General features: G+C 36.1%; 1 pseudogene; it reads right to left on the bottom strand.

The window, feature by feature from the left end:
* Window positions 1-4,282: 4,282 nt before the first annotated feature.
* On the bottom strand, window positions 4,283-14,559 carry LOC132178024 (protein FAR1-RELATED SEQUENCE 5-like; annotated as a pseudogene).

Raw genomic sequence — 14,559 nt, 5'->3', positions numbered from 1 at the left:
TAAAATAACCATTCAATAACTATAGAAATATTTTGTCACTGGAAGACAAAGATACCTATATATACATCTAATACCAATGACAAATTTCGTATACAACCACCACAAACATCTACACTTACATATCAACAACAATATTGACAAAATATTTCCTCATCATATATAAAACGTAACATGCCACATCCATACACGTACATCCTAAAAGAAATAACAGTGCGGAAATAATAAAGCACAATTGATAATTAGATGGTGACACATAGATTTACATGATTTGGTCTATGACCTATTGGTCTATACCCTACATTTACAAGATCATGCCCTAAGGCTGCATTAAGCTCTTATTTATTTGAGTAATATTTATAATATAACATACTCCTATTTATTGGAGAATCATGTTGTATAGACTTTTACTCTAGCTAGGTTAGCTAGGTGATAGTCTTTAACTATTTACTGTAACTCAGTAATAGTCTTCAAATGTAACTCAGTGATATTCTTGAATTGTAAGTCACTAATAGCCTTAAAGCGTAACTTAGTGATATTTTTCATTAAACCATATTAAACTCTAAATTATGAAAATGTCCGGACCAAGTCTTAGAGGTGTCCGAACCGAGTTCCGCAAGGACCCCATTGTGACTCACCCGAGACCTCGCCTAGACCCTATCAGGACCCTGTCAGGATTAGCCCGAGACCCTGGCAGGACCCACCCAAGACTCGACAAGGACAATTTCGTAATTTAGTATTTGATATGATTTTGCGTACACACCAAATATCGGAAAATGTTTTCCAGGAAAATGTTTTCTACTAAAAACATTTTTCGATGTCAGGGACCCGACCAGGACCTGCCTGATTTTCTGTACATGTTAAATATCGGAAAATGTATTCTAAGAAATCATTTTGAAGAAAAATGTTTTTCGCAAAAAATATTTTCCATGAGTCCTGGGCAAGTCATGGGCGAGTCTCAGTCAAGTCTCGGGTAGGTCCCGGGAAGGTCCTGGACGGGTCAAGTACCGGGCAAGTCCCATGCAGGTATTGCGCGGGTCCCCGTCATGTCCATGGCGGGTACCGAGTGAGTCCCGGTCAAATCCAGGGCAGGTCTCAGGCGAGTCCCGGGTAGGTTCCAATCAAGTCTCGATAGGATCCCAAGTGGGTCCCCATCGGTTTGAGAATGAGATTCAAAGTCGGAAAATGGTAAACCATTTTTTGAAAATTAAAAAAGAGTTTTCAGTCAAAGGGAAAATATTTTCCATTGACTATTATTTTATGTCACACCAAACACCTAAAAATATGGAAAACATTTTCCGTAAATCATTTTACGGTGAAACAAACGGAGCGTTAAACTATGACTATTATTCTCGAACTTCATGATATACGCTAACACATTCAACAAAACAACAAAGACAAACAATATTTTAACATCATTAATTGGGAAACACATCATATATATTGTGCATTCATCAGCTGGTTTCCTACCAATCATTGCCCAAGGATATGTAGTCTATACTTGATAGATCCAGGATGAGCATGGTACAGGCCAAACCGAAGACCCAGCCCAAAACAAAAGATCCAGAATGACATTGAATTTAACCAATTAGATTTTGTCTTTTTGTCTGCAATTTCCATTGTACTAGTTGCGAGCTCGTGTTTGGGAATGGGTATGGGGTCTAACGAGAGGTAAGGCAGTAGGGATCAGTTTTCCTAATCCTGCCTATGGTGAACGTGAATGAATGTGATAGTAGGGTATTCGAGGTACCCTTGCCTCCCAAGTAACTACAAGAGTTGTGTGATAAATTTCTGAATGAATACTATTGATCAAGACCCCTCTTTATATGGAGGTTGCCTAAAGAACTACACGTAGACATAAACCCTAATTCTAGTGTGAATACAAAATCCCTTATTGACCCTACTAGGGATTCTGCTTTATGAGCAGAATCCTACTTTATTCTCCTACTAGAATCCTTCCGTAAGGGGAATCCTATTTCCTACTAAGGACCGTGCTTTATGAGCAACGAATCCCACTTGCAACTTTCCATGTAAATTAGCCGCCACTTTGATATTCCTCTTGGACTCCAACTAGGTCTTCTTAGTCTTCTAATGCAATGCCACGTCTACCATGAGCGGTAGGATGGGTACATAACACTCCTTCCCCCTTCAAATTGCCCTTGCCATCAAGGGAAAAAGTAGGAAAATGCAATTGGAAGTCTGAAAGAGATTCCCATTAAGCATCGGGGGGAGAAAGACCCTTCCAATGCACCAGCACTCCAGGAATTCTTTGCTGAGTACGTCGTTCCAGAACTGCTTGTGGGGTCAGTCTGTTGTCATCCACAACTGATGGCAGATGGTCTTCCTACCCATTTCTTGAGGCCGAAAATATGGAAAACGTCATGAATTTTTGCTTTAGGTGGAAGACCCAACTGATATGCAATTGGTCCTATCTTCTCAGAAATGCGGTAAGGACCATAAAATTTAGGGGAGAGCTTCTGATTACTCCTTTTTTGGATAGAGTGCTGTCTATACCCATGGAGCCGTAAGTACACCCATTCGCCCGCTGAAAACTCTCGTTTGGAATGGCCCTCGTCATACACTTGCTTCATCTGATTTTATGCTCCCATAATTGCTTTCGAACCTCCCAAACAATCTGATCACAGGCGGGCAATCATGGCATCTTCAACAGCAGCTAAGCGTGTGGTGAACGACCCTAGACTATCTCAAAGGGAGTGTGTTTAGTTGCTAAATGGAAACTAGTGATGTAGCAATATTCCACCCAGGGCAGCCATTTTACCCATTGTTTGGGCATAGCACTTGTGAAACATCTCAAGTACATCCCAATAGTCCGGTTAACAACCCCTGTTTGACCGTCAGTTTGCGGGTGATAGGCCAAACTGAATTTGAATTTCATTCCATTGAGGCGAAAGAGTTCTCGCCAAAAGAGTCCCGTAAATACGAGGTCCCTATCACAAACTATGGAGGTGGGAATCCTATGCAAGCGAAAAATGCCTCAAAGAAAATTTGAGTTGTTTGAGGAGCAGTATAGGGGTGCTTTGATTGGGTGATGTGGCCATATTTTGAAAGCCTATCAACATAGTTTTTCCATATGAGTTAGGGAGGCCGTAAATGAAATCCATCAATATATCCGACCAAACATACTCTGGGATGGGTAACGGCTGTAACAGGCTGGCCGGTTTGGTAGATTCAGCTTTGTGTCGTTGACACGTGTCACAGTTCTTGATGAATTTCCAGAGCTTCTGTTTCATTTTGGGCCAATAGAAAACTAACCTGATCCTCTGGAGTCCTTTGTGATACCCTTCCTGTGTGTTGTTGCGGAACTCAACTATGATAGCTTTAGTGAGAGGAGACTCAGCCTTGAGGTAGACACGGTTCTTAAAATAAATTAGGCCCGCATGAATGTGCCATGGTCCCATAGCTTCATCCCTCGTTATTTTTTTCTTGAGAGCTTGGAGGATGGGTTCTTGCTGAACTTCACGTTGGATAGGTTCTATCCAGTAAGGTACTGGTTGTGAAAGGGCCATGAGAGTGCCTTCCATGTGTTGGGATAATGCATCGGCTGCTCGATGTCACTTTTTTTACTCGATCGTGAAGTCATACCCCATGAGTTTGATGAGCCATTTCTATTGGGCCTCAGTTACTATTGTTTAATCCCATAAGTATTTGAGGCTGCGATGGTCGGTTCGCACCACAAATTGTTGACCCAAGAGGTAGGGCCGCCACCTCTGAATGGCGGTGACGAGTGCTAGCATCTCTTCCTCATAGGTGGAGAGAGCTAAATTACGGCCGTTAATAGCTTTACTAACAAACGCAATTGGCCTGCGATCTTGCATTAAAACCACCCTGATGCCCACTCTAGAAGAATCGCACTCAATGATAAATTGCTTCGAAAAATCTTGCAATGCTAGCACCAGTGCTTGTGTCATGGCTTCTTTGAGGCGATGGAAGGCATTGTCAGCCTCATCCATCCAAATAAAGGGATCCTTCTTCAAAAGCTGTGTTAGGGGCCGAGCAATAGAGCCATAATTTTGCATAAACTTACAGTAGTAACCGGTAAGACCAAGGAACCCTCGATGTGCGTTAAGTGTTAGAGGTTTTGGCCACATTGCTTGAATTTTTTCAGGGTCCACCGCTACCCCATTTCTTTCAATAATGTGGCCCAAATATTTCACTCGTTGCCGAAAGCTGCACTTGTCCTTTCTAACATACAAGCCGTTAGTGCTTAAAATGTTGAAAATGGTGGTCAAATGGTTCAAATGGTCCTCCCATGACATACTATAGATTAATATATCATCGAAGAAGACAACATCTTACGCAAGAGACCGCAAAAAATGTCATTCATCATGGATTGGAAGGTTGACAGGGCATTAGTGAGCCCAAATGGCATCACCAAAAGTTCATAGTGCCCATGGTGTGTGCGTAATGCCCTTTTCTCTACATCTTGGCCTTGCATCCAAATTTGGTGGTACTCGGAGCGAAGATCGAGCTCCAAGAAATATTGAGCTCCATACAATTCATCCAATAGTTCATCAATCACCAGAATGGGAAACTTATCCTTGATGGTGATTCGATTAAGGGCTTGATAATCCACAGATAATCTCCAAGACCCGTCATGTTTCTTTACAAGTAAAACTGGCGAGGAGTATGGACTAGTACTAGCTCGTATAACCCCATTGTTAAGCAAGCATATAACTATTTTTTCTATTTCATTCTTTTGATAGTGAGGATATCTGTATAGGTGGATGTTCACGGAATTTTGTGATCCTTCGGCCGTACTAGCAATAGCCTTGTGGTTCTGCAAATAGATGCGCGCGGGGTGTGCGCTAGCGTGAAACTGCGGAAACGTCGAGCACAGGCATGCGGGATGCTTGCTGTGTTAGGCTTGAATGCGCTCGAGCACAGGTGATGTGCGATCGAGCGCTTTGGCAGGGACTAGTTCCTTCAGCAGAACTGCAACAGAAACAACAAAAACAAACAACTTTTTCTCTTTTTTTTTTTTGTTAGTAATTGTAAACAGAAACAAAGAAAATAACTAGTAGAAAAATAAAATCAATTTCACAAACAAACAACTCCCCGACAACGGCTCCAAAATTTGATGTACAAATTTAATTGTAGTCGTAAGTGCACGAGTCATTTGCAATAAAGTGCGTGCAAGTGCAAGGTCAAACCACAAGGAGTTGTGTTCCAAAAACTAATTTCTAATCTAAATTAACCCTATTTCAACCTAGTTTCAAATTTTCAAATTGTGTCATGCAAAATAAAATAAACATCGTGATTTAAAAATAATTAATGGAAAAGCACTAAGGTTTTTCGAATCCGCCTCATCAAATCAAACAACATAATCCTGCATTTTATGCATACACCCGATAAATAATTGGTTTTATACATTGTTCAAATTTCGTAAACATGCATATTAAATCATTCGATGATTCCAACCGTTAAACGAATCATAGCGAATATAAAATTGAGATCAAATCATTCACAGTATTCGTAGATCACAATGGATATAAGTCTCAATCAACTCATTCGATGTATCCAAGTAAGAAACACAACGAATATAAAACTTTGCATGAATAAAAGACAAATCATCAACTGTATCCATAGATCACAATGGATATATGTCTCAATCAAATAAAATTAATTAAGCAATTGAATTAAATTTGAACAACATTATTAAACATCAAATTGTATACATAAAATGACAAGAACATGAATGTTTATCAATGAAAAGGCTTCATCTTCAATCTTAGTTAAAGGTTTTAGCCTCTCATGATAGCAAAAATCATAACAAAATGAATTGACATCATGAAAAAAAAAAAACGTAAAACTTACAATAGAATTGGAGTCAAAGTTCAAATTACCCAGAAAAGTCAAAAATTGACAAAGTACGGCAGCCCTAGCGCGTTTCCATACGTTTCCAATAGAAAAGAATGGTATTTATAAGCTAATTTTAGGGTTTCAGCATTGTCATGTCGGCCGAGTGCGCTCGATCACACTCTAGGTGCGCTCGATCGCAGTCGAGCATGCACTTTCCACTTTCTATGGGCACAAGTGCGATCGATCGCACTATATGTGTGCTCGAGCGCACTACCTGCGCAATTAGCCAACTTTTACAAAACATGACTTTGTATATCTTTGAGTTAGCTTTCCAATGACACCAATATTGTTTCAATCCGAGCTCTACAACTTTAGATATTGCCTTTTTAGTGGGACTCGTCGGGTGCGAATCATCGCTCGATCCAAATTTACTGCCAATGTTCTCTGAAGTGTCTTAAGCCCCAGAATTAATGGATTTTCCCTTTAAAGGCACAATTTTCCTTTAACAATTTACAAAACACTAAAACACCAAAATATCATAAAATAATAAAACTAAAGGTTTAGCAAATGCAAATTAAGGAATCCAAATATGCAATATTTAGTACTCATCAAAACTCTTAAGTTTGATTCATTTGGGAAGTTACTTGGCACAAAGAATTGGAATTGGTGCAAAATAAATTTATCATAAATCAAAAAGAGGTGGCAGAATGTATACCTTACTACTTACCATGACAAATCCTAAAAAAGACAATTTGCTTGTGTTTTCGGCAAGTGAATGCCTAGTCGAGACTTGGGCTCAATTTATTTCTGCAAATTGAATGTTATGTCCAATTATGCTTACATGCGTAGCTTAGAAGTTAAAAGTTGGAATTTACTACTTAATCCGTATACAAGTTATTTCTTTCTTTGTCTTTTTCTTCTTCAAATTGAAAGAAATAACTTTAAGCAAGATAGAGGAATACAATGGGCTAAAAAAATCGTTACTTTTTTTCTTTTATTTTTATTTTTTCATTTGGGAAGTTACTTGGCCCAAAGGATTTGAATTTGGGCAATACAAATCTATCACAAATTTGAAACACTTGGTAGAATGTATACCTTGCCGCATACCACAACAAATCCTAAAAAATACAATTTGCTTGTGTTTTAGGCAAGTGAATCCCAAGTCGAGACTTGGGCTCCATTTGTTTTGACGAATTCAATGTTATGTCAACTTATGTTTGCATGCGTAGCTTAAAAGTTTGAAGTTGGAATTTATTACTTAATTTATATATAATTTATTTCTTTCTTTGTCTTGTTCTTCTTCAACTCGAAAGAAATAACTTCAAGAAAAATAGTGGACTACAATGGGCCATACAAATTTTTAGCTTTTTTTCATTTGGAAAGTTACTTGGCACAAAGAATTGGAATTGGGGCAGTAAAAATATATCACAAATCAGAAAGAGGCGGCAAAATATAACCACTTACCATGACAAATCCTAAAAAAGACAATTTGCTTGTGTTTTTAGCAAGTGAATGCCTAGTCGAGACTTAGGCTTCATTTATTTCTGCAAATTGAATGTTATGTCCAATTATGTTTACATGCGTAGCTTAGAAGTTAAAAGTTGGAATTTACTACTTAATCCATATACAAGTTATTTCTTTCTTTGTCTTTTTCTTCTTCAAATCGAAATAAATAACTTGAAGCAAGATAGTAGACTACAATGGGCCAAAAAAATCCTTCGCTTTTTTTTTATTCATTTGGGAAGTTGCTTGGCCCAAATGATTTGAATTTGGAGAGTACAAATCTATCACATATACAAGATACCTTGCCGCATACCACAGCAAATCCTAAAAAATACAATTTGCTTGTGTTTTAGGCAAGTGAATGCCAAGTCGAGACTTGAGCTCCATTCGTTTTGACGAATTCAATGCTATGTCAACTTATGTTTACATGTGTAGCTTAAAACTTTGAAGTTGGAATTTATTACTTAATTCATATACTACTTATTTCTTTCTTTGTCTTGTTCTTCTTCAACTCGAAAGAAATAACATTAAGCAAGATATTGGACTACAATGGGCCAAAAAAATCCTTAGCTTTTTTTTTTTTTTCGTTTGGAAAGTTACTTGGCCCAAAGGATTTGAATTTGGGCAATACAAATCTATCACAAATTTAAAAGACTTGGCAGAATGTATACCTTGCCGCATTCCACAACAAATCCTAAAAAATACAATTTGCTTGTGTTTTAGGCCAGTGAATGTCAAGTCGAGACTTGGGCTCCATTCGTTTTGACGAATTCAATGTTATGTCCACTTATGTTTACATGCGTAGCTTAAAAGTCAAAAGTTAAAATTTACTACTTAATCCGTATAAAAGTTATTTCGTTCTTTGTCTTTTTCTTCTTCAACTCGAAAGACATACCTTTAAGCAAGATAGTGGATTACAATGGGCCAAAAAAATCCTTAGCTTTTTTTTTTTTTTTTTTGGGAAGTTACTTGGCCCAAATGATTTGAATTTGGAGAATACAAATCTATCACAACTCTGAAAGAGGTGGCAAAATGTATACCTCACAAGTGAATGCCTAGTCGAAACTTGGGCTCCATTTGTTTCAACGAATTGAATGTTACATCAACTTATGTTTATATGTGTAGCTTAGAAGTTAGAAGTTGGAATTTATTACTTAATCCATATACAAGTTATTTCTTTCTTTGTCCCTTTCTTCTTCAACTCGAAAGAAATAACTTTAAGCAAAATAGTGGCCTACAATGGGTTACAAGGCCGGCCCAACCGCTAGGTGAGTTAGGCCTGCGCCTAGAGCCCCAGATTTTTAAGGCCCAACAAAATTTTTTTAAGGACCAAAATATTTTTTATAAGGCCAAAAAAAATTTTGCACAAAGACCCTCAACATGCTTTAAGAAAAATATTATTATTTGCTTATAATATCAAGGCCCCAACATGCTTTGTTGAGATCTTCAACATGCTTTAAAAAAACAATATTATGTTTTTTATAATATGGAGGCATTCTACACAACGACCACGAGGCCCTCAACAGTCAACATGTTCTTTAAAAAATAATATAATTTGTTTATAATATCGAGGCTCTCTATAAAATAAGAATGAAAGAAATAACTTTAAGCAAAATAGTAGGCTACAATTGGCCATACAAATCTTTAGTTTTTTTTTTTTTTTTTTTTCATTTGGAAAGTTACTTGGCACAAAAGATTGGAATTGGGCAATACAAATCTATCACAAATCTGAAAGCGGTGGCAGAATATATACCTTACCACTTACCACGACAAATCCTAAAAAGGATAATTGGTTGTGTTTTAGGTAAGAGAATGCCAAGTCAAGACTTGGGCTCCATTTGTTTCAGCGAATTGAATGTTATGTCAACTTATATTTACATTTGTATCTTAGAAGTTAGAAGTTGGAATTTATTACTTAATCCATATACAAGTTATTTCTTTCTTTTTCCCTTTCTTCTTCAACTCGAAAGAAATTACTTTAAGCAAAATAATGGACTACAATGGGCCATACAAATTTTTAGCATTTTTTCATTTGGGAAGTTACTTGGTACAGAGGATTGGAATTGGGGCAATACTATACAAATCTATCACAAATCTGAAAGAGGTGACATAATATATACCTTTCTACTTACCACGACAAATCCTAAAATAGACAACTTGCATGTGTTTTAGGCAAGTGAATGCCAAGTCGAGACTTGGGCTCCATTTGTTTCAGCGAATTGAATGATATGTCAACTTATGTTTACATTCGTATCTTAGAAGTTAGAATTTGGAATTTATTACTTAATCCATATACAAGTTATTTCTTTCTTGGACAATGTTTTGGAGGAAATTCCTTCAAACTAGGTTGGAGGAAATTCCTCCAACCTAGTCTCTAAAATTGACATGTGTCCTTAAACATGTGCATCTCACATGTTTTTTTTTTTAATACCCTAATTTCCACAAACCACAATTACTCCACCATTAGTTTCTCTCTCTCACGTTCTCTCTCTCTCTCTCTCTCTCTCTCTCTCTCTCACATTCTTCTCTCCTTCCCCTCCTGCATGAGACCAAGCTATCTTTTCAACCCAAAAAATCTCTCCACGGAGAGTTTCAAAGCAACAGAAGAGCACAACACTCCTTCATCAACCCTCGCGTCGTCGAAGCCTCAACGTCTTCATTGCCCTCTCGTCCTCGAAGCCTCAACGTCTTCATTTGCCGACTTTTCAGATTTGACCAATCTGAAGGAGCAATCGACGTCAACCCATCTCTCAGATATGGTTTCTATGATCAATTTTTGAGATTCTGTGACTAGATCTAGATGGAGATTCGCCACTGTGACAAAGCAAGAAGAATCATGGTTGCAGGGGAAGTGTGGGGATGATTTTATACAATTGTTGTTTGTATTGAGAGAAATTTACCTGAAGAGGATTTAAGAGTTCCTTTTTTTCTTTTTTCTTTTATAACAAAAAAGTGTTGTATGAACGTGTTTTTTGAAATGCATGGATGGCAATTGAAGTGTAAGAATTTTTTTTTTGCACATCAATTGCTTGCTAAAATGCATAGTAGAGTTATTATTATCAATTGTTTGCTGAAATTTAGAACCTGCCCCTAATAGTCCATAGGAAGATTGCTTTTGCGGCTATTTGGTGCAGACAGTTGCATAGCCTGACTGCAATTCGGTTCAGGCTCTTGTTTTAGAGAAGAGATGCCTTGATAGTTTGACCAAGGCAATTATCTTGTTCTTCTGTCCTCCCTTGTTTTTTGGGTCATGGTATGTGTTGTTTGTTCTTCAAAAACCATAATATGTGTTCTTTTACGGAGCTGCTGCCTTTACTCAATGCCGCACAAAGTCGACAATGCTTGAAATAAATGGTAGTCAGTGAAGTGCTTCTTCATGAACTAAAGTAACAAAATATTTCACTGAGAAGTAAAATAAAAAGAGAAAGGACTTTGTGGTTAAAAATAAACTACAAAATCCAGCAAAAAGAATGGAACCCATAGTGACTTGTGAAGGTACAAGTCATTATTCGACAGAGTGGGAGAGTTAATTTTTTTTTCTTAAAACCAAATAGATGACACCAATAATATTAATAATAGAACACAAATGTAAACACACGAACAAATAAAAATACAAGTACTTAACTAAAGATAACTGACTTTGTAAAAAAAGAGCCAAGAAGATTTGGTACATTTCATACTATTGCAAAGCGAAGAAAAAAGAGAAAGAAATTAAATAATAATGTTGAAACATATCCTTAATGTTTAAACCACCAAGCAACAAGTCAATTTCACTCCAAAGGAAACATTGCTACAAAACTACCAAAGAAAACATTCCAAAACTATCAAGTTATCTCATTTTTACTAGTTTATTCTTCCTTGTATTCTAGATGCTGCTCAACTTGTTGGAGGCTGCTCTCTTGGAAGTTGTGTCCAACTATATGGTCTTCTGGTTCTTCTCCAACCAAGTTATTACACATCACAGATTCCTGCATATAATTTTTTTTTTTTTTTTTTTTGTAAATTTCCATTTTAATTTTACATATTAAAAGTAAATGACTAGCAAGAAATTAGAAAAAAAAAAAAGAAAAAAAAAATAGAGATACTTATTTCTTAGAATTATACATGAGTTAAGTTATCAAACAACTAGAATTCTTGTCTGTCATTGCCATCCTCTCTCTGAGTATTGTCATCAACAGAGTGCTCCTATATATAGCATTAAGTAATTATTAACATAATCCAAAATACATTGATGGGCCTATAAAAATTATTGTAATATACAAGAATGTAAAATATCTTACTTTACTTAGATATTCAAGTGATTGAACTTGTCTTGTCCCGCGAACCTCTTGATGTAAGTTGCTAACACAACTTGAGGCATATACTATTTTGTTTTGAGATTTAACATTTTTCCATCGTTCTAATGCACCTTTCAACCTTCTTTTTGGATGTCCAACAGAAGATTTTGTTTTAATCCCAAGTATGGCTTGCAAAGCTACATCCTCATCAGAACTACTATCAGCTTCACCTTGGACCTCTAATTGACACTCCACACCATCAAAATAACATTTTTTTTTTTCTCATTTCTTGTAAATACTTTTATAATTTTTTAGAACATCTATTGGCACATTCATACATCGTCACACTTTCTGCTGCAAGTGTAGAAATTTCACGAAAATTGTGACTTAAATGGGAGTAACGCTTTCCAATTGACTCTTGAGAGTTAACTTTAATATCAATCCCACGATAGTCCTTGATAGCACCAACCTTTCCATCCTTTGTCCATCTTTTCAATATATAATTGATTGGAAGCTTCTTAATATTTTTTTTGTCAAGAACTTTTAAAGCATGGACACATAGAATTCCTACAAAGTTAAGCTTCATGCAACTGCATTGGACAATAGTTGTTGATGCCTCAAACTTAACCAGGTGTTCTTGAGGTCTCTGCCTATATTTAACTTTGTACCCTGTTATATTATCAGATTTACTAGCCTTGTAAATAGTACAATCGCCCATCTTCATGTATTCATCTTGAAACATTTGGAACACTTCTAGGATGTATACCTTTACAGCATGTCTCAACATCTCAACATCAACTTTTAAAATAGGTGTTGTTTGACTCATTTTGAACTCTGCTTGTAGTTCTTGATGTCGTTTGTCAGCCAAGAGTCTAGAGTAATGTTCCAAAAATCGCAAAAGATTATATTTCGCTTTCAAGTACTTCTTCAACACATTGTTCATGGACTCACTGTGTTGGGTGCTTTTTATATCAGCAGTGAACATATGTCGACCATATACCATAGCCCATTTCTCTTTTACATCAAATATCCCATCCAACCATTTATCATTCGTAAGATTATACTTCTTAAGTGTATTATCCCATGAAAGTAGCCATTCATCTTCATCTTCATAATCATATACACAATTGCCAAAATCATTTGCAAACTGCTTTCATGAATGAAATACATGGCTCAAATGCTTAGCAGCATTTTGATAAATATGCCATACACATAATCGATGATTTGATTTAGGAAACACTTCATTTATTGCTTTGGCCATTACAGCATATTGATCTGTAAGTATAGTTGTTGGCTGCTTTCCCGACATTGCACTTAAAAAAGTTTCAAATAACCACTTAAATGAATCTACAGTTTCATCATCAAGTAATGCTGCACCAAAGATAATTGTTTGTTTGTGATGATTAATCTCAATGAATGGTGCAAAAGGTCAACCATACGTATTTGTACGATAAGTTATGTCAAAGCATATCACATCACCAAAGTGTCCATAATCAACCATTGATCTAGCATCTGCCAGAAAATATTCATGATAAGATCATTGTCATCTAGTTGTATTGAATAAAAATAAGATGGATCTTCTAATTGCATATTACAAAAGTACTCCAACACAGGTTACACAGCACGGCCATCCCCTTTCTTCAAAGCCTTCCTCCTATTAGAATGTATATAATTCTTATAGTCAACATCCAAAAAACCAAGATTTTCATGACCCCCAGCTTGCATTCTCAACAAATCTATAGTTTGTTTGATTGATATTCCAGACTTCTCGGCATCATTTGCAATAGCTTTTTGAGCAAGTGTAATCTTTCTTTTCGACCTTAACATGTGTTTCGTTGGAGTCTGAACAAACGCATGATTATATTGCTCATAAAAAGAAACAACTTCTAACATACCATCCTTTTGAAGTTGACAAGTCATTTGTGCTAAACACCCCACATGTGAAATTGGGTGATGAAAAGATACTTGTTCTTTCCGTTTATCAACAACTCGTTTACCTTCTTGCGAGCAACAAAATGTTCTCCTTTGAACAATTCCTAAATTGGATCGCTTCACAAATTGTTTTCTTGCACTGAAGCCTATTCGGTGAGCATATTCTTTGTAAAATTCATATGCACTATCATCACAATCAAATTTCATACCAATTTTTGGCACTTCAGCAATTTCTGTGCTTTGTTTACTTGAGGTGTTTAATTTGCTTAAGAGACCATGCACATGTTCGTGTTCATTTAATTCATTTTCCAATGCATATCTTTCATTAGTATCCAATATCTACAATGAAAGTAGTGCATTTAACATTTAGTACGAAATTTTTTTTTAAAAAAAAATGTGTAAGCAAATTGGTTAAATGAACTTGCATATTTACAAATATTACAAAGGTATGCTTGCTAATTCTTTTTCTCTTCCCTTTTTTCATTTTATGTTAAAAAAGTAATATATTAACAAACAACTTCTCGGGGAAAAAAAAAATCAAGATTCTTTTATCTTTAAATCACATATTCTCTAAAGAAAAAAAAAAACAAAAACAAAAAAAAACTTTGTCAAAATTCTTTTATCTATAAAGGATATTAGTGACTCTCTGCAATTGTATTGAATAGACTCATAAGGAAGAAGACTTTATAAGCAACTCAAACACCTCAACAACAGAGTTCCATAAGAACTGACCTCAACAAAAGAGGAGTTCCACACAAACTCCTCTATTCCAACTCAAGTAAACAGAGGTCAGGATTGATTCTAAAGCCATAAATATGATAAGGTAAAATTATAGACAAAGCAACTAAAAAAAAGAAAAAAAAACTTTTGTTTCAAAATTGATTTAGCCGTTACAAACCCAGAAAATTAGAGAAAACAAAAAATAGAAAAAAAATTCTAAAGCATAGAAAACTCTCACCATCAAGGGCTTTGAGGACGTGAGGGTTGATAAAGGAGTGTCGTGCTCTTCTGTTGCTTTGAAACTCTCCAT

This window comes from Corylus avellana, chromosome 4 (genome assembly GCF_965113065.1).
Source record: "Corylus avellana chromosome 4, dhCorAvel1.hap1.2, whole genome shotgun sequence".
NCBI lineage: Eukaryota > Viridiplantae > Streptophyta > Magnoliopsida > Fagales > Betulaceae > Corylus > Corylus avellana.
The sequence above is the reverse complement of the archived record's forward strand: the minus strand, read 5'-3'. Positions and strand labels throughout refer to the sequence as shown.